This window comes from Danio aesculapii, chromosome 23 (genome assembly GCF_903798145.1).
Source record: "Danio aesculapii chromosome 23, fDanAes4.1, whole genome shotgun sequence".
In the NCBI taxonomy this organism is placed as follows: Eukaryota; Metazoa; Chordata; class Actinopteri; order Cypriniformes; family Danionidae; genus Danio; species Danio aesculapii.
This window is the reverse complement of record NC_079457.1, coordinates 18,959,706-18,987,121: the sequence shown is the minus strand read 5'-3', so window position 1 is coordinate 18,987,121 and position 27,416 is coordinate 18,959,706. Positions and strand designations below refer to the sequence as shown.

Here is a 27,416-nt window from a genome sequence, read left to right as displayed (position 1 = left end):
CCCCCAAATTATGGAAGGCGATTTATTTTAATATTCAAAACGCATCATCTTTGGGTCACTTCAAAAATTGATTAAGACACATTTATTTAAGCTTGTTTTTAATTGATGGTGTGTTTTGTATAGTGTTTTTATGCATTTCATTTTTCCTGTAATGCTTTTTATTAAAGAAAAAAAAAACATTGTTATTATTATTGTTATTAAAATTGAAAAAGTTCATATGCTCTTACTTAGTCAATTTAAAAAAAAGAAAAACGGTGCTTATATATATTGTGAAAAAGTAATTATTTGATAAATGAACTAGACGCACTATAATTGAATTAGTATAATTAAATGATGTAAATTTGATTTGTAACACTAGAATTTTGAAATGTAAAACCGTGTATGACATTGCAAACATCCTGACAGAAAAATGCTTAGAAACAGTTTTAAACAACTATACAAATTGATCAACTGGGTGATCCTGGGTGGCAAATAAAAGAAAAGTGATAAATTATAATATAGTTTTGATCTAAACGCAAAAGCTCTTTTAAAAGAGGTGTACTGTGGGTCAGTGATTAATATTTGAGTGCCAGAATTAAAACTAAAAGCATTATAAGTGACAAAATATGATTAAAAAGTGACTATTAAGCGACTATAACAATCAAATTAATATGATTATGATTAAAAAAAACTCTAAATAAATTAATAGTAGTATTAGAAGTGCAAGATTATTTTAATGCTTGTCATCATCATCATCATATATTTAAGTATGTCAGTTTTCGTCAGTTTTATGTGTATATATTAAATGAAAAGTTTATTAAATTCCCTATTAATGACAAAGCATTTGTCCTAAAAGTGTGATTAATGATTTTCAGTATATTGCATGCTGTTAAAAACAGAAAAATATTTTTTAAATATGCTAAATATTGCAAACATTCTTTTGAGATTAGAAAAATGCCTGAAAATAAACCCAAAAAAGCGTTGGTCACTTTCAAACGCCACACGACTGGAAAGTGCTAAATAATATCATAGTTTCCAACTCAAAACATTGACTTGGAGTCCTTAAGAGGTGCAAGCTAAGTCCATGATTACTTTGAGTCTCAAATCGCATTCCGGTAATCTGTTGGTGCAGCACGCACACAAAATGCAAATGAGCAGAAACAAAAGGGAGCAGAAGAGCGGCGGCAGGTGAGACGCTCAATAACACCAATGTTAAATTCTCCTTGACCTGAGGGTCACCAAACACCGACCCCAAATCGTTTAATATTTTCCCTTCGAGATCAATGGCGGCATAAATTTGGATTCAATGACAAGAATAATTTAAAACAGATCTATAAATGATAAGATGCAATTCCCAGAAGTGCTGCATGCATACTATTAAACTGACAGCATTGTTTTGGAAGCTTTAAGTGAGTTTGTATAACGGACGAATGGATTTCAAGTGCATGAAAAAAAAAAAGTTAAACAAGCCTTAGGATGTAATATAGCATGAAAATATGAAACACTATAATTTAGTTTATTAGATTTACAGTATTCATTACAAGTAAGAGCGAGAAAAAAAGAAGAAGAATGCAATAAACAGTTTGATGTGTAATTCACTCTTATGAAATGTGGCAAATAACTGTATTTTGCATGGCTGTATTGTAACAGACATCTTTTGTATTCTGCACATTCGGTCTGGAGGACGCAGGTTAAAAATATCCCTTCATCTGAAGGTAATCTACAATAACTGTGATCTCGCCGCGTGTTTAATTCCAGTTCAGCGCTAATACTGTTTTGCAAATCATAAAAAAAGCCTCTCACTGATAAATATTAATTTGAGCCTTCATGATGTATTTGAAAATTCCAGCTAAAATGTCACCACATGGAACATTAATGTAATATTTCAAGGCCTGAGAGCAATGCTCATATTGATTGCATTTATTTGACTCAAGGGATGAGGAATAATTCTTCAGCCTGGGACACATCTGGCAGCCAAAGATGCGAGGCAGGGAATGAGAAAATGCTAAATAACAATAAAAATAATAGGACTCGGATTTAAATATATCACCTCGACATTGTTTTAATGTGAATGGCTTAATACGGGAGAGATGCACCTCCCGCAGTTACGCCTCTATTTCTGAAAGGCTTATTTCGGCGTACTACATGATAGGCTACAGATTAGAAACTAAGATGCGTTTTCATCTCCTCGCGGGGGAAAAGCAATTGCACCCTTCTAGATGACACAGGTAAACGGTCCGAGTCCTTGAAAGCTCACCTTTTGCTTATATTGACAGTGCTCTTCAGTTGCAAATCAGCAGACTGTTGTGGAAAAGAAAGCCTGTCTCCTTCTGGCAAGTTTAAGCCGAGACAGACGAGTTTGAGTATGCCTATACGTCCTAAAAGTCATTCATAATATTGACTATCATTAGGGAAGGGCGTCTCTCTGTCCTGCTGCAAATGAAACGAAATTCGAGACACCACTTGACCCACACCTGAACTACTATGAAATTGAGCAAGAATCCCTGGATGAAAACACAACAGCTGAGCTAAACGTCGTCAGCGGGATATTTTTACCTGGGAAATATTCACATGGACAACAAGTTTATGCGCTTGTGTTCTAATAATTAGATTTTAAAAATTAATAAATGAACAAATACTTGCAGTAGTAGGTGCTTTTAATCTGAAAGTAAATTGACAAATGAATTAAAAGTGCTGTAACTGCAGTGGTTTAATTAAAATACCATACAAATGCAATAATATTAAATCAGAACAATAACAATAACATTTTTTATATTATATATTAATATATATAATAAAAACACATTTAATAATCATCTATTTTCTAACAAAAAATTAGAATTAACTACACCAGTACAGCATTTGTATTATTATATTATATCAACATTGATCATAGTCAGTGTTAGAAAAAAAGTAACTTTAAGGTAAGTAATGTGAAAGTACATGTTACTTTCGCATTTTTTTTTAAAAAGAGTATGATAGGCTAAACATTTTAATATATAATTTTTTTATCCAACACTGAATAGTTCAACATTTACTAAGGGATTATCAAAATCCCAATTCATGCTTTTATTAACTTTTTATTGATGTACTTTTTTTAATTCATGCAAATCAATAGACTGCACAAACTAACAATGAACAACTGTATTTCCATTCTTTAACAAAGTACTTTAACAAAGATGAATAAATACTGTAATAAATGTATGGTTCATTGTTTGTTTCAGTTAAATATCTAATTACTTTAACATTGAATAATACAACCTTATTGTAAAGAGTTACCAACAATAACTATTAATTATTACTATTTTGTCAATGTTTTAATCACTACTCCAGCTATAACACTTCTAATATCACTTGATGCAAGCACACTGAACACGAGTCTATCAGTTAAAGCAAAAGTAAAGGACGTTCCTCTCTCTGCTGAATGGGATATCAATTATGTATAGCTAAAGCGCCACCTACTGGCAAGAATAATAAAGTCAGGATATTGGATACTGGAAACCCTCACTGAACTCTCATTTGTATCAGTTGCAATTCACTTTCAGATGCAAAGATGGAAGACAAATGTATATATATATATATATATATATATATATATATATATATATATATATATATATATATATATATATATATATATATATAAACATTACATAGGAAATAAAAAATTGCATTGGTTTAGAGAAATGCATTTAAAGTTGACAAAATAAAAATATATGATATATAACATAATACCAACAATAGAGAAACATTTCTGAGAAATTATAACGTTGATAGACAGACAGACAGACAGACAGACAGACAGACAGACAGACAGACAGACAGACAGACAGACAGACAGACAGACAGACAGACAGACAGACAGACAGACAGACAGATAGATAGATAGATAGATAGATAGATAGATAGATAGATAGATAGATAGATAGATAGATAGATAGATAGATAGATAGATAGATAGATGTAATAAATATATCCGCAATATAATTGATATGCTGTATAATATACATTTATATACAGATAAATACATATGAACAGATTAAATGAAAGTAAAAGATAGAGCTGAATGACATGAAATACTACTGTTCCTCAATTCATCAGTCAGCATCTGTGACAAGTTTTTGGCTGGTGATCTTAGCACACAATCTTGAGAGGCAAGGCGGTCTCGACTGCCATAAATAATCTACTTGAGGCTCACAAAAAAACAACAGGTTTTTTTGGCCACCACAAAATGTTGCATACATGTGCATACAAACACATGCAAAAATCCAATGCTGCATGACATTGAATGTGTACATAATCTAAATAGATCACAAAAAAATGTATTCTTTTCTAATGATCTTTCAATGGCATTCAGATCAGTCCATAATCTATATAATTTACAACACACTTTACAAAAAACTATCCTCTCAGCTGTTAGTTAAATGGATGTCATTCTTCTCATAGGCAAGTTACTGAAGATAAATAAAAATGTTATGCAAAATATTCAGATGAAAACAATACAGTGCTCAGCATAGTTGAGTACACCCCATTTTGAAAATGAATATTTTTATCAATTTCTCAGTGAATATGGGCAATGTATTTTGGTGCATTTAAGCAAAACAGATTTATTAAACAGATATATTTATTAAAATAATATTTTAGTCATCAAATATATTCAGAAATTGAAAGATAATGCAATTAAACTGTAAGCAAAATATTGCAAAAAAACTACAACCTGCAAAATTTAAAATTTTTTTTTTTTTTTTTTGCTTCTCTTGAATTTTCCTCTTTTTTTAAAATTTGTATTTAATATTTTTCTATAACATAAATTTGGGTGTACTGGTTTTTGGACCGTTATCATAAGTTGTTTTGTTAGATAAGCTCCAGATTTGGCTTTAGTACTGATTAATCTAATGTATATGCACAAATATAATATTGTAAAGCTTCCTATTAAAAATATGAATTTTAAAAATAGATTTGTGAGGGGTGATTTATATATGCTGAGCACTTTATATACTTATTACAACACCTCCCCAATTGAATTATTAAATAAACAATATGTTTGTTTTACACATTTTATAAAATGTCAAGTTTAAATATTGAAATGAGGTATTATTTTATTAAATCTGTGTAAATGTTAAACAAAAATCAAACATTGAAGAAAGTCAAATTCTTGCTACTTTTCTACATACAACATTAGAGATTTTTTTGTAATAAATAGGATTTTTGGTAATAAATTGGTTGTTTTTTAATCACATCATAAATCTGAAAACATAGCAAATAACCTGGCAATAAAATCATATATTTTTGTTCAATAAAATGTGTATAATTATGTATGTGCAAATCCCTCTTAAAACATGAAGTAAACTATGAGGTTTGGTGTTAATGCTGCCGAGTTGGAGATTTACGGCTGAGTGCAGGAGAAAAAAAACTCACTTTGAGAAAACAGCCTTTAAAAATCTGAATTATAATTGAAATTTACAAACAAAAGATAATAGTGCAACAAAAGAAACACTTAAAATGTGTGTTAGAAGATTTATTTCAATTAAAATGCTATAAAAATCCAAAATGCTAAAAACTGACAGGTGTGTAAATAAAGTAAAGTGTTTGTTTTTTCCTGCAGTGTCTCACCATAAAGTCCTAAGTCCTAATAACATCTCTGATTTCTGGATCAAAACAACAAGACATCTAAATATTACAAACATTTCAATATTAAATCTAAAATCAAACAGAGTGCTCTGAAAAATCCTCCATCACTCTCAGCTCCAAAAACGTAAAGCGATCTTCTCATATTTCAGCTGCGATGCCATTGCTTGTTCACCACAGTGTCATTAAAACTGACGAACCACAAAAAAGCGAGTCAATGATTTCACAATTACTTAGTCTCTCGGCCATCCAGCCAAGCTTTTGAAGTATCCTGTGAACTGGTGGAGGCCCTTCTCCACTTCATTAGACAGCGTCACAACCACATGATGTAACTCAATCCATCGAGAAGTCTCAATTACAATGTGGTCCATTACGTCGCTGGAAGCCGATTCAAAACCTATCAAAACCTGAAAGACTCATTTAGTCTGGGGGTCTTTTCGCAAGTCCTGGATGTCCGACTGCGACGTGCCCGACACGTACAACCCCCCTGTCTATATTGCTTGTTCAACTTGACACGTAATTACAGAGGAAATATTTGTGTATTTTGTACGGGTGCCACAAAACTGCAGTCGACTCGCTGCCAAGGCTTCACAGCTCTCCAGCCAGAATCCCTGATTAAAACAAGATGCTTTCATTTGGGCCAGCTTTGCAAGGAATCACTCCCAGAGATCTGCCGCTCGCTGCCAAGTCGACTACTGCGAGAGCGTGAGACGCAGCCGAGAGAGCAGCGCGCATTAAAACACTACAGGCTGCTGGCTTCTACAGTGCTTCAGTGCAGTTGCAAACACACACACACACGGACGCTGACTGCCTGTGATATTCAGAATCCACTTAAAAGACTAGATTTGCTTCATTGAAATGTGAATATATTTCGGAGGCCATGAGATGTTCAGCAGGTGAACAAATATTGGTTGACGTTTTAAATAATGATGAGATTATTAATAATAATCTGTTTGAAATGTGTGTAAAAAAGAAAGAACGCTAATGTACTGTCATTTTGAGCCTGTCAAATGAGCTGCAATTCATACATTATATATTCATATATTAACTACAATAATACTCAGCTATGGAAAAAATTAGGAGACTACTTGAAAATTCAGTTTTATTCTGGATGTGGGCTTTATAGTGGTTTTATAAGGTAAACTACTGATAACATTTCTTTGAAAAGAATACAAATAGTGTCATTTACTACTTTGTTTTTTATTTTTGCATAAAGTAGCAGATTTCATACATGTTAATAATCATTTTTAGACAACACAATACCAATGCTATAACAATAATGATGTAATACTAGGCTCAGACGGAATCTGCACGCATAGCTTTTTAGCCCATCCAGTCTATTTATTTACTTGTGTATGTGTGTACATTTATCTTTATTCAGTTTTTAAATTAATTTCATGAATATTATGCATTATAAACATTAAATTAAGGGTAAAATGTATAATTTTATAAATGTATTTTTTATTATTATTATTTTATTTCATATAATAAGTTTTTAGTTACTCTCAAACTTATTCCGCATAAACAAAATGTCTGCAGATTCTGTCTAACCCTAGTACCAATCCTGTTTTTTATTCATAATGAATGAACACATTCATTTTTTTGAATAAATATTTTTATTTAAAATTTGGTGGAAATGTTGTCAGATCTTTATAGAATAAAACTATATATATTTCTACATAAAATTCGACACTCATTCATTTTTTTTTCCTTCGGGTTCGTCAGGGGTCACCAGAGCGAAGTGAATTGGCAACTTATCCATGACGTTTTACACACATACACTACAGCCAATTTAGTTAATCCAAATCACCTAAAGAGCATGTTTTTGGACTGTGGGGGAAACCGGAGCAGCCGGAGGAAACCCACGCAAACACAGGAAGAACATGCAAACTCCACATAGAAATCTCAACTGACTGAACTGACTCCAACTAGCAACCTTCTTGCTGTGAGGAGACAGTGCAAACCACTAAGCCACCCTGTCGCCCTATAAAATTGACACACGTTTATATAAATTCTTTTGACATATCAATGTTCTTAACTTAAGAAAAGTGAAAAAAATAATGATCAAAAATATAACCAATCACATTGTTCAATCACAAAGAAAGAAAACATTTGTTATTCTAACCAAATATCATTTTCTGGAAAATGCTCTAAATGGCAATATATTTGTTTGAAATTTTGTGGAATTATTATCAGACCTTTATAGAATAAAATGTATCTATTGCTACAATAAATTGCATAAAAAATTCAGTTAATAAAATAGAGAAACAGAATTGTCAAGTGGTTTCATGTTTATTTTTCAATTGTTGTATTTCTCTGGCTTACATTCACAGAAATGTATGTTTTAGCCTAAATGTTGTGCAGAGACTTTCATGAATATAAAAAAGCATGTACATCGCCTCACCAAACCACAAGAGCATCTCTAAGGACTTCCCAAGACATGAATATTAACATAATGCGGAATACAGAATCTACCCTGTTCCATTATATATGTTAAAATTAATTAATGTCTCAGATAATACTCATGAAGTCTATAGAGGATAGATGTTAATACAAATGTGCAACTTTGAAGAGCTCAGAGTTTCCATGCTTCAGATACTGCATTTATGATATACATATATACCTACAGATACAAGTATGGTCAGCAAACAAGTGAAAAGAAATGAATAATTAAGAAATATATAACCTTTATACACTCTTAGAAATAAAGGTTCTTTATTGGTTTTGATGGTTCCATGCACCTTATAACATTGATGATGATGTGTGTCTACCTTGTATTAACATGTTGGGTACTAATTATCCTCACAAGTATAGCAATACCAGTCAATTTTGACCCTGTCGTGACACTTTTTTGGTCGCCATGAGGAAAATGACTCAAATATCACACACAATATTTCATAATATTTTGAAAATGCAAAAAATGCAGAATGTTTTTTTGTGATGGTTGGGTTTAGGGTTGGGATTAGTGTAGGCAATCTGTACGACACAAAAATCATTACTTCTATACACTCAAAAAAATAACTCATTGGATGAACTCAATTTAATTGAGGGCAGGATTTTCATCTAATAAATTTGTTTAGCACCGACTAAAAAAACTATTTACACAATTAAATGCAATTGAGTTGGTCCAACATGATTTCATCAAATAAACGTTTAAATACATTTGTATTTATATTTAACTTTAGCGGTCTGATAATATCATGTATGTCTTTTATGTGTCGTACATTTCAAAGTGTCTTAGTTTTATTTGAAGTTATCCTAAATGAATTAAAAAAACTATTTAAGCATATTACATATACAGTTGATTGAGACTGATCTCAGAACTAATTTTAGGACAGTTATTGCTCACTGAGCAAAGCAATAAACTGCATTTACTGCCCGCTCTACCAAATGGTTGACCCATGTTTTGACTGTTTTAAATAATGACAGTTGAAGTCATTTAAAGAATGACTGTTTTATGTAATGGTTTACACATACAGCATTGTTGGTTTACAAAAAAATCTAACAAACATAATCCTGTTGCACTACTACACTTGATATAGTTTTTATTGTAAAACAAAAACAAGAAAGCATGTTAAATGAGAATCTGAAATATTTTTGGGCCTAATAAAGAGGATTTAGTGTTCAAAAGTGTTTTATTTTGAATATATTTTTTAAATAAATTGCTCTTACACTTTATAGTTTTAGATTGTTCATATTATATGTAAGAATTCCGGTACTTTTACCAAAAACCAACATATTAAACATTTGGTGGAGATTGATATTTCAGGATTTATGGGATGCATCGATTGTGTTGACTAGCAACATTAGGAGTTAAGAAATGCAATCTAAAGGTTTTTTCTTGGTGGGGTAGTTAAGGGGTTAAGCTGCCAACACCCAAAGCATGGTGGGTAATCTCAAAACTCAAAGCATTACATGAAAATCTTCAAACTAAAGTGAAGATTAAACTCTAACAAGTCTTTCTATTAACTTTAAACACCTTAGATTACTTTTATTGCCAACATTTTCCTCTTTCAATACAATCCCACGCAAAGCATGCTTGGAACTAGAAAATTTTCGAACCAGGTTGTTGGACCAACACAATTCCTCCATGTTGTCCCAACACAAAATGCTTAAGTTAACTTAATGGTGTACAAATTTAAGTGTACTGAACAAAAAACAAAGAAATTGGCCAAAGAAATGGTAATAATTGTGTTGTTTTAGCTTATTTTAAACGGGTAGTTTGAACAAGCAGCAGTAATCTTTTATTGAGTGTAGAAAGTCTCCATAAAGATAGCTGTACAAGTGTGTGTGTGTTTGTACTTTGGAGAGGGTTACACATTTCTACTTGGAACATGCTTTTAACTTGTGACGATGTCATAAAATAAATAAATAAAGCAATTCAGCAATCTCAGTAAATACTTTTATTATGGATGACGTCTGTTCCTTGAAAAAGGGCGGAGCTTGGCGTCATATAGAATAAAAGTAAGAGCTAGAAGGAAGGTGAAAAAAAAGGAGTGGGCCTCTGACAGTCATGGAGGACGCAAGCTGCGGTTTGTTGTGTTAAAGTTTCAGTTTCTCCGATGGCGTTCTTGTGTGTGTATCAACTCATCATGCTTTCATCAGCCAGCATTGTTTAAACCCTGCCGAGATGTCAAGAAGCAGATGAATATGTGAGCGCGAAAAGCTTCTACTTCACTTAAACGCTTCAAGTGAAATGAGAACCGCAAAGCATCTACTGCATTAAAGCGCTCAACTTTAATGAGAACCGCAAAGCATCTACTGCATTTTAGCGCTCAACTTTAATGAGAACCGCAAAGCATCTACTGCATTTTAGCGCTCAACTTCAATGAGAACCGCAAAGCATCTACTGCATTTTAGCGCTCAACTTTAATGAGAACCGCAAAGCATCTACTGCATTTTAGCGCTCAACTTTAATGAGAACCGCAAAGCATCTACTGCATTTTAGCGCTCAACTTCAATGAGAACCGCAAAGCATCTACTGCATTAAAGCGCTCAACTTCAATGAGAACCGCAAAGCATCTACTGCCTTAAAGCCCTTCAACTTCAATGAGAACCGCAAAGCCTCTACTGCCAGCACTGCAAAGCCCCAAACTTCAACGAGGATGCGTGAGTAAACCAGCTAATGACTGACGGTTGATTCTGACTTAAACTTTGAGTTTTTTTCTTCTCCTAAAGAGACTTTGTGAACTATGGTATAATTTTTGGTGTTGATGTATTTGTTTGGTGTTTGCAATTATGTTTCTTTGTTGTTTGATTCTTGATTTAATTTTCAAACATGATTGATGGTAATGAGATTTTTGAGTTTTGAGTTTTTTTTCCTCAATGCTAAAAACTTGTGGGTCTGTGTATGAACAGGAGCTTAACAGGCCTTTGTAAGGTTTCCTGGTTATTGTTTGTTTTTGTTTGACTTATTTGACAGTGACATACTGTCTGGCAACCCAGCATTTTAAAATAAAGGAAACGTTACATAAAAAATGGCAACCCAGGTGGGACCGAGAAAGTATCTATGAGTAAAAGGAAAAACACTTCATTATTCAACCTCACTACCACGCCACAAAATGGCTGCCACCTCAAATGGTTCCTCAAATGATTCACTTCATGATATGGAGGGAGATGTTGATCAATCCATTCAACAAAGCTCAGCAGATGATCTAATGAACACAGTGGTTTCAGAAACTGAGGACATTAAAATCCCGTTACCCAAATCACTTGAAGGATTTCCAGCTTTTTCAACTCAAGCTACACTGCTGGATATGGAGCTCACAGACGTTTTTGATCTCCGACCTCCTTTATCACCAAGCTCCCCATCCACACTTCAAGATACCCTGACAATTCAACAATTGAGCAAAATGATGCAAACCCAATATCAGAGTCTGAAGGACACCATGTTGAAGGAATCAAATGACATAAAGCAGTCTGTGGACACATTTACTATGAATGTTAATGATACATCTGAAAAACAATTGACTGAAATGAAACGGCTTTTGACTGATCACTTTGAGCACTTCAGGAAGGAGGTTAACAACATGTTGCATTGGAGGTTGAAAAATCATCTGTCTGAAACGCTGAAAGATTTCCATTCTGTTATGCAACCAATGGCTGCTACCTTAAGTCTCATTCAAAATGAAACGGATCAATGTGTACAACAAATGAATACCTTTATTGCGGAGTCCAATTCCAATTCAACTTTACAGAATGAGGTACAGCAGTGTACACAAAAGCTTCAACAATTGACACTGGACATCAAAAGTCTAAAATCATCACAGCAAATTTCCACAAAAGCAAATGCTTCAGTGCAAACAGTTCTCTTTCCATCTTCTAATGTGGTAGATTCTCCAGTGGTGAACCCCAGGTTACAGCGGCTTCATTCCACTTTACAATCTGGAATGGGTGATTCAGATTTTCATTCTGCTACGGAATTTGGTACACCCCCTGTGGAAGGAAGAGTAAGGTTTTTGGGAAAACAGCCAATTAAGATTCAATTTCCTTGTTTTGGACGCTTTGAAGATTGTGAGGATCCTCTAATATTCTTGGAGAAGTGTTATGATTTCATGTCACTGCATCCACTTTCTGATGAAGAGTTAATAGCCACACTCCGGAATGTGCTTCATGGAACAGCTAGAGACTGGTGGGATTTCGCTAGACATGAAACCACTACTTGGCAGGATTTTGAATCCAAGTTTCTTGCTGCCTTTCTATCTGAAGATTACGAGGATGAATTGGCAGAGAGAGTGCGAACACGTGTACAACAAGAAGGTGAAGGTATTAGAGATTTTGCTTACATGTATAGAGCTTTGTGTAAACGCTGGAAACCACTCATCACAGAGGAAGAAATCATCAAGCTGATTCTTAAGAACATAAACCCACAAATGGCAAGTCAACTGCGCAGCAACGGTGTTAATACTGTGGATGGTCTTGTCCGTCTTGGTCAACAACTGGAAAAAGACAAAGAAAATCAGCTACAGTATGAGCAACGAAAAAAACCTTGTAAAACTAGTGCCAGTACTCCTGTTAATGTTCAGTTAAATACTCCAGTTACAGCACATGATGGCACTAAAAAACTCTTCTGTTGGAAGTGTAAAGGACCTCATCCTCCAGCTTCATGTCCACAGAACAGTTCTGGTCAGAATCCAAACTACAAAAATCAACAAAGCATTAATTATACCAAAAGCAACTCAGGAAAGCATCATCCTACTGTTAGTGCTGTTACACATTTAGAGACCCTACCTACTTGTCCCTTTTCTTCATATCTTCCTCAGCAGTTGTTGGTTCCTGTAACCATCCATACCTGGAAAGGACATGGTTTGGTGGACACTGGATCTTCATACACCCTTCTGAATGAGAAACTATGGGAAACTATGGGTCATCATATTCAACACCTCAAGCCTTGGACAGAAGGTCCAATTTATTTAGCTGATGGAGGAGCCCGACAACCTTTAGGATGGGGAGAAGTTCATATCACCGTTCAAACTTCAACAATATACTTACCTGTGGTGGTTTTGGCTTCTGAGATGCTTGCTTTTCCTGTTGTGCTGGGTTTGGATTACCTGTTTTTCAGTGGCCTGCAAATGGATATCAGAAAAAACATCTTCTGGTTTCAGGCAGATCAACAATATTCTTTCCAGAAAAATGATGCCTTTCTGCACGATTGGCACAATTCCTCACCTTTAGCTCTCTTTCTGCAGTTTCTCCTAGTCCAGTCAGTGAAGAAATCAATCTTTTGTGGGAAGCATGCCACAATACCTGTCTGGATGAAGATGGTAAGGAACACCTTTTAAACCAACTGCAGCAGAATTCTGATGTTTGTACAAATTTGATTGGAAAAACTAGTGTTTTGACTCACCAGATTTTTGTTAACCAAGATGTACCGATAAAACAAAAGCCTTACAGAGTGTCACCAACAAAACAGCGAGTGATCAAGCAACTCATTGATGAGATGTTGGAGGCTGATATCATTGAGCCATCCTCTTCTGCTTGGGCCTCTCCGGTAGTCCTGATACCAAAGAAAACTGGTGGCTATCGTTTCTGTGTGGATTATAGAAAGCTTAATTCTGCATGTCATCATGATGCTTATCCTCTCCCTACCATCCAAGAAATTCTTGAATCCTTAAATGGTGCTGTTGTTTTTTCTACCCTGGACCTCAACAGTGGCTACTGGCAGGTGCAAATGGAAAGGAACAGCCAAGACAAAACTGCCTTCATCTGCAGCCAAGGATTATTTCACTTCAAGGTAATGGCTTTTGGTCTGCAAAATGCACCAGCAACCTTTCAAAGGTTGATGGAGAGGGTCCTAGGTGAGTTAACAAGGAAGAACTGCTTCGTATACTTAGATGATATCATCATTTATTCTCCCTCGGTGGAACAGCACTTTTTGGATATTCAGGCTGTTTTGGATAAATTGAAAGAGGCACATCTCACTGTGAATATGAAAAAGACCCACTTCTTCCGTACATCCCTGAAGTTCCTGGGACACATTGTGTCTGCGGAAGGAATTCAAGCAGATCCTGAAAAAACCCAAGCTGTGCTAGAATTTCCTGTACCGAAAAACATCAAGGAAGTGCAACGATTTTTAGGTATGACTGGATGGTATCATCGCTTTGTTCCCCATTTTTCTCAAGTGGCTGAACCTCTGAATGCCTTGAAAAGAAAAGGTGTGAAATTTAATTGGACCACACAGTGTCAAGATTCTTTTGATGCTCTGAAACAGCTCCTGGTGTCTTCCCCAGTCCTTGGACATCCTAATCTAAACTTACCATTTGTCGTTTACACCGATGCAAGTGAAGTCGGCCTGGGTGCAGTCCTAGTGCAGCAAACTGGGTTGGGCACAGAGGAAGTTCTTGCTTATGCCAGTCGAACTTTGAATCCGGCAGAAAGAAATTATACCACCACTGAGCAGGAGTGCTTAGCGGTTGTGTGGGCTCTTGAAAAATGGAGGTACTACCTGGAAGGAAAGTTTTTCACCGTTGTTACAGATCACTCTTCTTTAAAGTGGATCTTCAAAACCCAGAAGCCTAACACTCGCTTAATTCGATGGGCACTTCGTCTCCAGGAATTCAATTTCACTGTGGAATATCGAAAAGGAAAGTATAACACTGTCCCCGATGCTTTGTCTAGGGCTCCTTTGGAACACAAGGATACAGAGGGATCTGTAGTTCTGACCTGTTCTACCGCCTTGTCCCTTAAGCCAGGAAAACCTGAACATCTTCCCTTTCCAATTACAGATTGTGACATCTGGAAAGCTCAACAGACAGATCCACACATTAACCAAATTTATAATCAAATAGTGAAGGCAGGAGAACTGACTGTGAATTCCTCTACAAAATTTACCATCTTGGAAGACAAAGTCTACAGAGTTGTTCAGTTTCCCCATAAGACTGTATACCAAGTGTACTTACCGAGGGCGTTCCAACATCAGGTACTCCAGAATCTTCACGAAGATCCTCTTGCTGGGCATCTTGGTCAGTTTAAAACCTGCAAGAGACTACAATCTTTGGTGTATTGGCCCAACTTGAACCAAAATGTCAAGGAGTTTGTGCAGAATTGTCATGTTTGCCAGAGATACAAGCCAGAATGCCGCAAACCACCTGGCTCTTTGCAACAAACCATTGTGCAGCATCCATGGGAAATGCTTGGAGTAGACCTAATGGGTCCATTTCCTAGAAGTACTTCCGGGAATGTTTTCCTTCTAGTTTTTGTGGACTACTACTCTCGGTGGGTAGAACTTTTCAGTCTACGTAAAGCCACAGCGGAGACGGTTTCACAGACTCTGGTCCGAGAAATTCTCACCCGTTGGGGAGTTCCAGATTACATCTTGTCGGATCGAGGACCTCAGTTTGTGTCTTCAGTATTTCAGGAACTCTGTAAAACATGGAACATCGGACACAAAATGACAACTGCCTACCATCCACAGACAAATCGCACTGAAAGGTTTAATCGTACACTCAAGACAATGATTGCATCATATGTCAAAGACAATCACAAGCATTGGGACAAGTTTTTACCAGAGTTCAGGTTTGCTATTAATTCTGCTGTAAATGAGTCCACGGGAGTGACTCCAGCTGAGCTTAACCTCAATAGAGCTCTTCGAGGACCTATGGATGTGTTATTGCAACCACGAGATGTCTATCCTGATGATTCCTGTTATGACAAGGTAACAGAGTTGCATGAGATGAAGGATTATGTTCAGAAAAGACTGAATACAGCTCGTGAACGACAAAAGCGAAATTATGACAAGAATCGAAGAGAAGCTGCGTTTAAAGAAAAAGATAGAGTGTGGATGCGTGCTCACCCTCTTTCAAAAGCAGAGAAGTCTTTTTCTGCTAAGCTTGCTCCAAAGTGGTTGGGTCCTTATAGAATAATTCGAAAACTAGGATCCCTGAACTATGAAATTGTTCTGGAAGCCTCAGGAGAAGATTTAAGAGTAGTTCACGTGTCCAAGCTCAAACCCTGTTTTCCATCTGCACGAGAACTGGAATCCATACAAAAACTTCGATTACAAGAAATGTTTCAAGAAGACAGTGATGATGATGAAGATTTTTTGGGATTTACAGAGAAAGAGATTCAACAATCTAGGACTTAACGCCGTTTCCCTACGGTCCGGCTTTTCATAAGGAGGGGGGAGTGTGACGATGTCATAAAATAAATAAATAAAGCAATTCAGCAATCTCAGTAAATACTTTTATTATGGATGACGTCTGTTCCTTGAAAAAGGGCGGAGCTTGGCGTCATATAGAATAAAAGTAAGAGCTAGAAGGAAGGTGAAAAAAAAGGAGTGGGCCTCTGACAGTCATGGAGGACGCAAGCTGCGGTTTGTTGTGTTAAAGTTTCAGTTTCTCCGATGGCGTTCTTGTGTGTGTATCAACTCATCATGCTTTCATCAGCCAGCATTGTTTAAACCCTGCCGAGATGTCAAGAAGCAGATGAATATGTGAGCGCGAAAAGCTTCTACTTCACTTAAACGCTTCAAGTGAAATGAGAACCGCAAAGCATCTACTGCATTAAAGCGCTCAACTTTAATGAGAACCGCAAAGCATCTACTGCATTTTAGCGCTCAACTTTAATGAGAACCGCAAAGCATCTACTGCATTTTAGCGCTCAACTTCAATGAGAACCGCAAAGCATCTACTGCATTTTAGCGCTCAACTTTAATGAGAACCGCAAAGCATCTACTGCATTTTAGCGCTCAACTTTAATGAGAACCGCAAAGCATCTACTGCATTTTAGCGCTCACTTCAATGAGAACCGCAAAGCATCTACTGCATTAAAGCGCTCAACTTCAATGAGAACCGCAAAGCATCTACTGCCTTAAAGCCCTTCAACTTCAATGAGAACCGCAAAGCCTCTACTGCCAGCACTGCAAAGCCCCAAACTTCAACGAGGATGCGTGAGTAAACCAGCTAATGACTGACGGTTGATTCTGACTTAAACTTTGAGTTTTTTTCTTCTCCTAAAGAGACTTTGTGAACTATGGTATAATTTTTGGTGTTGATGTATTTGTTTGGTGTTTGCAATTATGTTTCTTTGTTGTTTGATTCTTGATTTAATTTTCAAACATGATTGATGGTAATGAGATTTTTGAGTTTTGAGTTTTTTTTCCTCAATGCTAAAAACTTGTGGGTCTGTGTATGAACAGGAGCTTAACAGGCCTTTGTAAGGTTTCCTGGTTATTGTTTGTTTTTGTTTGACTTATTTGACAGTGACATACTGTCTGGCAACCCAGCATTTTAAAATAAAGGAAACGTTACAAACTAATGAGCAATGCTATTAATCACAAGTTGTTAACCAAAGACAACTGTTTAATGATTATAAAAATGATCACACTTTCTTGGTAATATATAAACAAACATTTTGTTTTTCATGATGTTATCACTCAAAGAAAAGGTTCATAGGTGATTCCTTGGATTTACTTAATCTGTTTAAGGTAAGTGGTTGCAAACACTTTATTTGGGCGGAATTTAAACAAACAAATTAAATTGAACATTACTTATTGTTTAATTAAATTCAACCCATATAAATTGTTTGCAACAATTTTGCAGACACAATTTTTTTCAGTAAGGACCACAAATAAGTAGTGTTTCGCTTTTGATACATAATGACCAAAAAAAAATGTCTTGCACAGTGATAGCATAGAAATGAACTAAAAAGTCATATCTAAAGTCATATATAATCTCACTCTCTCTCTCTCTCTCTCTATATATATATATATATATATATATATGTATGTGTGTGTGTGTGTGTGTGTGTGTGTGTGTGTGTGTGTGTGTAAGCAAGAAATGCCAAGTTGTATCAAAGAGTGCATTTCGCTGTCCACTTAAAGACAACAAAAATCCATGTTGCAGCAGTTCCCTAAAAGCTGTGCAGTCTTTTTTTCAAATAATAATATTGATTGCGAAGAACTGTAGACAAGCCTCTGTCAATAAACTCTACCATAATGCAATGCTCACACATAAACGTTAGAATAATAATTATAAAATTAAACCTCAATTATATCGATATGACCCAGTTTCTATAAACTTCTTGGACATGTTAGAAGTCATTAAGCTGTCAAGGTGTGCTTTATGAGACAGTAATGATCACATGGAGAAAAAAAAAACAATGAAAGAGAAATATTCCTGCAGGATTAATTCCCGGTGTAGATATTAACCATTGCACCACATCTATAAGGTCGTAAATTTGTAATGTATCCATTTAAAGTTAATAAACATACAAATCATTATTGGCTTTGCACTGAATTTTAAGTCTCATCAAGGATGCAAAGAAGTTATTCTTGGAGAGTGTTGTTAAATACAGTACACCGAAAACTCACTTTGGAAATAAGCTGTCAGACGGCTCTGCGTTCCAGAAAGCGGTCCGTCTAATCTAACCGCTCCGCTCCCAGCACTTACAGTAACGTGCCATACTGGAAATCCTCAGACAAATAAAACAAAGTGGGGCCACATTGATGCTCTGTCTTGTTTTATATGATGGCTTGAAATAAATGAACTTTAAATGGAACCTTGGCAGCAACGTGGGCTATTGATCGATCTGGACAGAAGCTGAAGTTTAAGGGCATAGCTTTCCCCGAGCTGGGCTGTAACTGGAGTAATGAAATTGATTGGGCACAGAGAGGTGACAAGCCAGTAGAGTCAAGCCCTTGATGTAGGGAAACAAGAGTGGCATCTAATTGGGGTGTAATATAGGTCTTTAGAGGACATTAAGCACTCAAGTGGAGGGAACCAAAAGGCTCCTTAGTCAGCTTAAGAGTGAAGACTTTAAGCCCTTTCTATCACGCCGACGTTTTCTTAATGTGAGAACGCCGACGAGATGTTTATTCACTGATTCAGGAGTACAGAAAAGCACAAAACATCTTTACAGCACTGTGTGAGGGAGTATTTATTCAGGTACAAACAAAAAATTGCAGAAAAGAGACTTGTTCAATATAAAAATAAAATAAAATAAAATAAAATAAAATAAAATAAAATAAAATAAAATAAATACACACAAACAGAGTGCACATTTAACTCTGCACTGTTTTTTCACGGCAAATGTGACAGGATACATGTTAATATCCACTCCTTAATGGATATCCATTATGTTACAAAATAAACCTGATTTAATGTTTATAATTGAACTGACCCACGGCTGTGGTGATAAAGTAAAGACAGTAAATTCGCTGTAATTCATTACAAACATGCACTGTTTTAAAATTGTTTTAAACTTGTAAAAGTCATTCTTGATCACATTTGATGATGATTGATGATTACAGAGAGCTGAACAGATCTTTTAAACCCAGTTGCTTTGCGCACGTACTGTCTTGTTGATATGATTATATGCGTTATTTCATAATCACGTTGTGGTGGACCTCAAAATTGGAGGGATTTGGATCCTATTTTAACATCATGAAATTTTAAAAAAGAGATTTATTGTCTTTATATCGCCCTAATATGGCTGTGGACACATTATACCTATCCAAACAGCTTTTAAAAAATTATTTTCATCATAGGTTCCCTTTAATACATCTTTTCTATTTAAGTTACACTATCATTACAATTTTGGGGGCCAAATTAATAGAAAATGATGAGAGTAACAATTTTAATATCCAAATATATATATTTTTTTTTTTTCAAAATGTATGGCAATTTGAACATTTATGTTTGCCATAAAGAAATAAACTGAATTAAAAAAAACTGTTAATTGTATGGTTTTGTTAAATAAAATATAGATATTTTTATTTTGCTTTATCAAAAACTTTTTTTTTTAAATAAATAAATCATTCCCACCTCAAACTTTACATACAGTTGAAATCAGAATTATTAAACCCCCTTTGAATTTTTATTTATTTTTTAATATTTCCCAAATGATGTTTAACAGAGCTAGGAAATTTTCACAGTATATCTGATAATATTTTTCCTTTTATAGAATGAAACTGCTAGAATAAAAGCAGTTTTTAATTTTTTAAAAACCATTTTAAGGTCAAAATGATTAGCCCCTTTAAGCTATATTTTTGTTCGATAGTCTACAGAACAAACCACCGTTATACAATAACTTGCCTAATTCCTCTAACCTGCCTAGTTAACCTAATTAACCTAGTTAAGCCTTTAAATGTCACTTTAAGCTGTAAAGAAGTGTCTTAAAAAATATCTAGTTAAATATTATTTATTGTCATCATGGCAAAGATAAAATAAATCAGTTATTAGAAGTGAGTTATTAAAACTATTATGTTTAGAAATGTGTTGAATAAACAGGGGGGCAAATGATTCAGGGGGTTTGATAATTCTGAGTTCAACTGTATCATCAGATAATACTCAACTTATAACTTAATACTCAGCATATAAAATCATAAGCATCAGTTTTTTTTCCCTAAAATTCTGAAAAAATGACTTAATTCACTTTCATTTTAAGTGCTTTACAACAACCTTTAAATCTTGCAGCTTTTTTGGTCCAGAAATCTTTTTTTTCCACACCATATGCCACAAGTGTTTGACTCGCTCAGCTTGCTTTGAACCTGGAATATTTCCATATTACACAATATCGAAAATCAGTTTGTTTCATACTGTTTTGATCCTCCACTGCACTGCCAATCTAAAAAAAGAGCAGACATCTGTCACCTATGCAAAATGGCCTTAGTGACCACACCGAGGAAAAAGTTCCAGCACATTACAAGCACTTAGCTCAGTGATATCAAGGTTCACCTCTGATTTCCAATCTTAGGCCAGAAAGGGGGTGGGGAGAGGGTCATTAAAACGCCATTACAAGCCCATATTTCATATTCCAGCCTCGCCTATGTTTCAAGGTGTTAAAAGCTCAATGTATATTCCACTATATTTAAGCACCGGGACAGCAAAGCCGTACAGACACCTCACCGGCAGCCATTGACCTTGGCCTATCCAGCCTTCATTAGCTTTTAGACACTTATCACTCATAACTGGGTTTGTCCTCGTTGCCACACTTCCTCCTTCACTTCACTTAGGCCGGCAAATAATGGCAGGAATCCATTTATCTGCCATTTCCTACAAGTGCGTGACATTAACGAATTATCTGCTTTTCTCTAAGTATGGCCAAGGTACCCTCCGAAGAATTCCCTCGCTCCTGGGTCAGCCTTTTAAAACTGCCTTTCTTCATTAGTGCCATTTTCTTTCCGCCGTCTTTAAATATTCATTCTGTTTTTTCGCAGACGCTGATTTCAGTTTATGAGCACTCTTTTTTTTCCTCCCAAACACATATTTATTTAGTTATGATTTTTTAATGCTCTCTTCTACTTTATAACCGTCATCCTCAGGAAAACATTGATCTGAGTTGCAAATGAATCTAATTATGGCTTTCCATTCTCAGTGTGAGATATTGACTTCTGGTTAACGGTGTTCCTCTTGCAGCACTTGCAGACTGTTGGCGTATTTTAAAAAAAAGGATAATCTGTATCAGATTTAAAGGGTTTGTTCACGCAAAATGAAATTTCTGTTACCCTTTACACACCCTCATGTTGTTCTAAATTTTAGGCTTCCCAATTATAGCCAAAGGTGAATTTCCCAGACTTTTCCCTGACCTTCACTAATAAAAAGGTGAATTTCCATGATCTATTATAAAAAGCTGTTGTGTTGCACTGCCCCTTCAGAATTTTGTGATTCTGTGATTACCAAATTTAAAGCAAAATCAAACAAATGCCGCGTAGACATTAAGATGAACTTGCAATAAAATATAAATCAAAATAGCTAACCATAACAGGCAAAAGACATGAAACAAAGTAAAATAAAAAAAATAAATAAAAAAAAGATTCACAAAAATATATGTTTGATAAATGGGAAGAACAGGAATATTGAACAAAAAATCCTGATTTTCCAGGATTTGGACAAAAAATAAAAATAAATCCTGACTTTTAATGTCTGAAACAAGAATTTGAAATAGAATTTCTGGAATATCATGGAGTTCTACGATCCATGAAAACTCTGAAATATAGGATATTATTCATCAAACCCATAATCAAATTTGAGAGATTTCTGCCCCTCCATTGAAACTCTCCATTTATGTTTAGAGAGGTTAAGTTTACTTGACAAACGAGAACCAATAAGGTTCATTCTTTTGTCACATGGCACATTTGAGCTTCTTCAACAACCAATGAGATTCATTCTTGTGAGTGTTTTTGTTGTAGCTGTTGTTGTTTAAGGATTATCCTAATGCTGAAGAGATATTTTGATTGTCATTCATTTATAAGGTGTCCTTGAGAGTTCTGGTTTAAGCTTCTATAAGATCAAAATAAAGTTTGTTATTGGGTGTCAAGAAGAAATGGTTGTACTTCTGTTTACATTTACTATAAAGTTAAAGCACTTATGTCAATAAAAGCAAAAATTAAATCTGTGCATTACATTAAGTGTCTTTTCAGAAGGCTTGGATTAAACCACTTCATTCTTGGAGATTTATTTATTTATTACATTTTTGAATCATTAGAGATTGGAAAAACTTTCAATTAGGACAGAAATCTTCAACATATCGGGTCAGTCTGAAAACGTAGCTCTATATACATTTCTGGAGATCATAAATTATGTAGCCAGAAACACGTATGGCTGCATTTCGTCTTTAAAATTAACGCTACGGGTCGATATGAGGCCGATCTTTTGTGCGCTTATCAGCTGACCGCTTTATCTTCGTATGGACAGCTTTACCGCTGTTCCCAGTTTGACCAGTAGCTCACATGTAAGTCAACAGACTTGAGATGCAGAAGGGAGTTGACCATGACAATGAAGTTCGAGTCCATCGAAGAACGGTTTCAGAAAGCGGAAACAAAAGCCAAAAAATAAAATAAACAAGTAAATAACAGGGTAAGATTGTGGTAAAATCTGAAAACGTGGTAAAAATTAGGCGTGTGCTTTTCTTTTTCTGGAAAACTTTTTAAAACTATTGAATGGGTTTAGGGAAGGCGGGGGGCGGGTCATTTGATGCTTTTGAAAACACTGTAGGTTGGGTTTAGGAAAGGAGGAGGTGGGTCAGTCAATCGACAGTGGCCTCTGGTGGATTTACGCATGAAGAGCAGGTGCGAATGGCACTCGAGAGAGATATTTGAAATCTGAAAAAGCGTACACAGCGGCCTCTGGTGGCTTTGCAAAAAAACTGAAAAAAAAAAGTAGCTCCTGGGATGTATTTGTCGTTCTCCTGAAATGTATATAGTGGTACGTTTTCAGAATGAGCTTGGGTTGGAAATCTTTCAGATTTGATTAAAAATATAAGTAACACTTTAGTTTTAGTACCAATTGTCACTATTAACTACTGCCTTACTACCTGCATATCATTAAAATATAATCTGTTTATTAGTACTTAAAGTATGTCCTACTTTTCCATCCCTAAATCTACCAAATACACTAAAAAAATTGTAAATCCATGGAATCCTCTTTGAATCATTTTTTCAAAGGTAAGTGGTTGTAAACTATTTATTTGGGCTAATTTAAACAAAGATGAACATTACTAAAATTAATTTGTGTGTTTAAATTCAACCTATATAAATTGTTTGCAACAAATTTGCAGAAATCTTTTTTTTTCAGTGTACCTAAAGCCAACTACTACCTTGCTAACTTTTACCTAATAGCTTAAAGTCTTAGTTAATGGTTTGTTAATAGCGAGAATTTAACTGTAAATTAAAGTGTGACCCAAATATCTTCCAAAGATGAACAAAAGCAGTTTTGAAAGACAAAAGGCTGAGAATAGACATATTTTTTCCCACTTTGCATACACTAAGCCACTAAATGCACTGCACCTCCTGAAGACTTTTTTAACAGGATGTACAATTGTTTTAAACATACCTAACGCTGTTATGATCACGCAACCACTGAATTCACAATGTAGGAACAAGTAATGTGCTTTTGTTCAGTTTACATCCACAGAGTCATAGACGACAGTGAAGATAATTCAAGCAAGAAAAATTCACTGCTTTTAACATTAAAAACATCCTCGTTTCATCTCTACTGCCGAGAATATGGACTAAGCGACGCAGGTGTCATTTTGCATTTGTTTAAAGCACACAGCACCGGCCTTTGATGCAAAGGCTCGACTTTCTACCATTTCCAACGAAACCAATTTGAAATATTCCATCGCATCACATGTCGTCGATCTCCGTGTAAAATGGTCATGATTATTTTATTTTGTAACATTAATGGAAGAACATGGGCGGGTGGAGGGGCGGCTCGTGCATTTGCAATTCATATTCCCCTGCATGATTACATTAAGAGAGTGTTCTGTCATATTTGATTAATGTATCTTGTTTTCCTTAAAACCAGATTAAAATATGAAAACTGACAGAAATGAGGCCATTACAAAGAATTATCAATTTTTAATAATCTACTCAAGAGAGGAAAAATGAAGTGGCGTACACAAAGGAGCTGCTCAGAAATTCAGTAATCAGGATTTTGCTACATTTGCAATCAGTGTTATGTGGCAGATGGGGACTAGGCGTCTGTGTTTTAAGGGTCTTAGCTGGAACACAGACACAATTAACATGAAAGGTTCTGCGCTAAGTGTGTTCATGTGTCAGAGCGCGAATGAAAAGTGTTATTGACTGTGTAAAAGCCCCAGCAGAGAATTTCAGATTTCCATATGTACATAACAGAGGGTGACAAGAATGGACTTGAAAATATTACAGCGACGGTTCACAGGAAAGTGTAAATCTTCTGTCATTCTTTACTTGGATTTTTACAAACCTTTGTTCTCCAGTGAGAAAACACAAAAAGAAATGGATTCCAAGCATCAAAAACACAAAAAAGTATATAAAAGGATAGTTCTGAAATAAGATTATAGCTTCTTGTGAGGAACGGGTTAAACTTATGGTCTGAACTTCCAGTCAGATGTTGACATTTGTAAGTGAATCTAGTCTCCATGATTTAAAGTGATAGTACATGCAAACAAATCATGATTTGATGTAATTTTCCTCGCTCTTAGGACCGGCAGGTGACTTTTTTTTCTTCAGTAGAACATTTAAGACGGTGTCACAGTGGCGCAGTGGGTAGCATGATCACCTCACAGCAAGAAGGTCGAGCCCCGGCTGGGTCAGTTGGCATTTCTGTGTGGAGTTTGCATGTTCTCCCTGTGTTTGCATGGGTTTTCTCTGGGTGCTCCGGTTTTCTCCACAGTCCAAAGACACAGGTGAACTGGATTAGCCAAATTAGCCATAGTGCATGTGTGCGAATGCAAGTGTGTTTGAGTGTTTCCCAGTGTTGGGTTGCGGCTGGAAGGGCATCCGCTGTGTAAAACATATGCTGGATAAGTTGGCAGTTCATTTCCGCTGTGGCGACGCCTGATTAATAAAGGGACAAGCTATAACTGACTAGCAATAAATGTCATGTTATTCTTGCACAATTCAGTTGCTTTTTTTTAATCTGACCTCAATGTATCATCAAGAGCCATGCATTAATTTTGTGTTCTCTATATATTTTGAATATTTACTCTAAAAGTGCTGCATTTTATGATTCATCAATAAACACAGTTTCAGCAAATTATCCTACTGTTGAAACCAAAACATCTGGGAATAAGCTGAGTTTTTTTTCTTTTTTTTTTAGAGTGAACTGTCCTTTTAAGAATAAATAATTCAGACATCTAAAACTATTAGATTTATAAGCATGATTAAGTAGACAGCTTTCAGGTTATATTTATGGTAGAGATGCACCAAAATGGAAAGTTTGGCTGATAGCATATATAACGGATAACTCTTTATATATGAAAGCCAACAATACATATAATCAGGTGGAAAAACATAAATCCTGAGATTAATTTTTTAGTGCATGATTACAAAACCAAATAAAGTGGATAACTGATTTTATTCTAAACACCTGACGGTAGAAACGGTGAGGAAACAGATATTTCTTTGCTTAAAATGAGGTTAGGGTTAGGTCAGGGTAATTAGGCAGATTATTATATAATGATGGTTTGTTCTGTAGACTATTGGAAAAATTGCTTAAAGGGGGCTAATAATTCGGATTGACCGTAAAATGGATTTTAAAAAATTCAAAACTTCTTTTATTCTAGCCGAAATAAAACAAATAAGACTTTCTCCAGAAGAAAAAATATTATCAGACATACTGTCAACATTTCCTTGCTCTGTTAAACATCATTTGGGAAATACTGAAAAAAAAAAAAAAATATATATATATATATATATATATATATATATATATATATATATATATATATATATGTGTATATATATATATATATATATACATAAATATATATATATACACACACACATATATATATATATACACACACATATATATATATATATATATATATATATATATATATATATATATATATATATATATATATATATATATATATATATATATATATATACATACATATATATATACATACATATATATATATATATATATATATATATGTATGTATATATATATATGTATGTATATATATATACATACATATATATATATACATACATATATATATATACATACATATATATACATACATACATATATATACATATATATATATATATATATATATATATATATATATATATATATATATATATATATATATATATATATATATATATACACACATATACATACACATATACATATATATATATGGTGCATTTTTATTTTATGGTGTTTACCGTTATAAAATATTTGATAAAATATAAAATTGTAAATTATATTTATAAATTATAAAATTACGGAATTGTATCAAGTAATTGAATAAAATATTTTCCCCATTAAAAGCCCCAGTGCTCACTTTCACTGCATAGAAAATAGCAAAAAGTGAATTGTTTCATTTTATTGTCTATTTAAAAAGACAAATGTTACCTAATCCTTAATTTCTGTTGTGTAAATTATCCCAAAACAACCAACTAATCGCCACATTCCCTTCACTTTCTGAAGCTACCCAGCAGCTAATAGCTTTACACGTCACCACAATGAACTAATTGTGTGTACACCATTTACACAATTGATATATTCATAAAGCCCACACTAGAGCCAACACAGAAAATGTTTAACCTTGTGAAACCGAAGAGGGGGAAATGTACCTCTCTTCAACCATCAAAGTTAATGGCTATATTTGGAACAAAGAGTGTGGTGTATGGGTATAAACTAGGATTTCAATTCCAGTATCAGCCATTTAGCATGACCGTGGGTGACTGTGAATTAAAAAGGTGGTCCTTTATGTGCAACCCCTCTGCTCAAAAGGGTACATCCATAACTTATGTAGACAGGCCGGCCATTAGCCACCCGAGCCGGGCCACCTTTACATAATACACTCTATACTAATCACTGACCAACCCAGTCACACGGCTAATAGATCACACAATGCCCAGAACA

The 27,416-nt window shown here is 34.8% G+C and overlaps 1 long non-coding RNA gene across 2 annotated transcripts; it reads right to left on the bottom strand.

Annotated features, from left to right (window-relative positions):
* Nucleotides 1–11,737: 11,737 nt before the first annotated feature.
* LOC130217527 (uncharacterized) lies at nucleotides 11,738–13,246 on the bottom strand. 2 transcript variants are annotated; one of them, XR_008835874.1, is made up of 3 exons: nucleotides 12,838–13,246; nucleotides 12,393–12,745; nucleotides 11,738–12,042 (listed from the first exon to the last, which is right to left on the bottom strand). It is a non-coding gene; the product is annotated as an uncharacterized LOC130217527 (long non-coding RNA). The 2 variants fall into 2 exon arrangements; XR_008835873.1 differs by having other exon boundaries at nucleotides 11,738–12,545; nucleotides 12,697–12,745.
* Nucleotides 13,247–27,416: the final 14,170 nt, after the last annotated feature.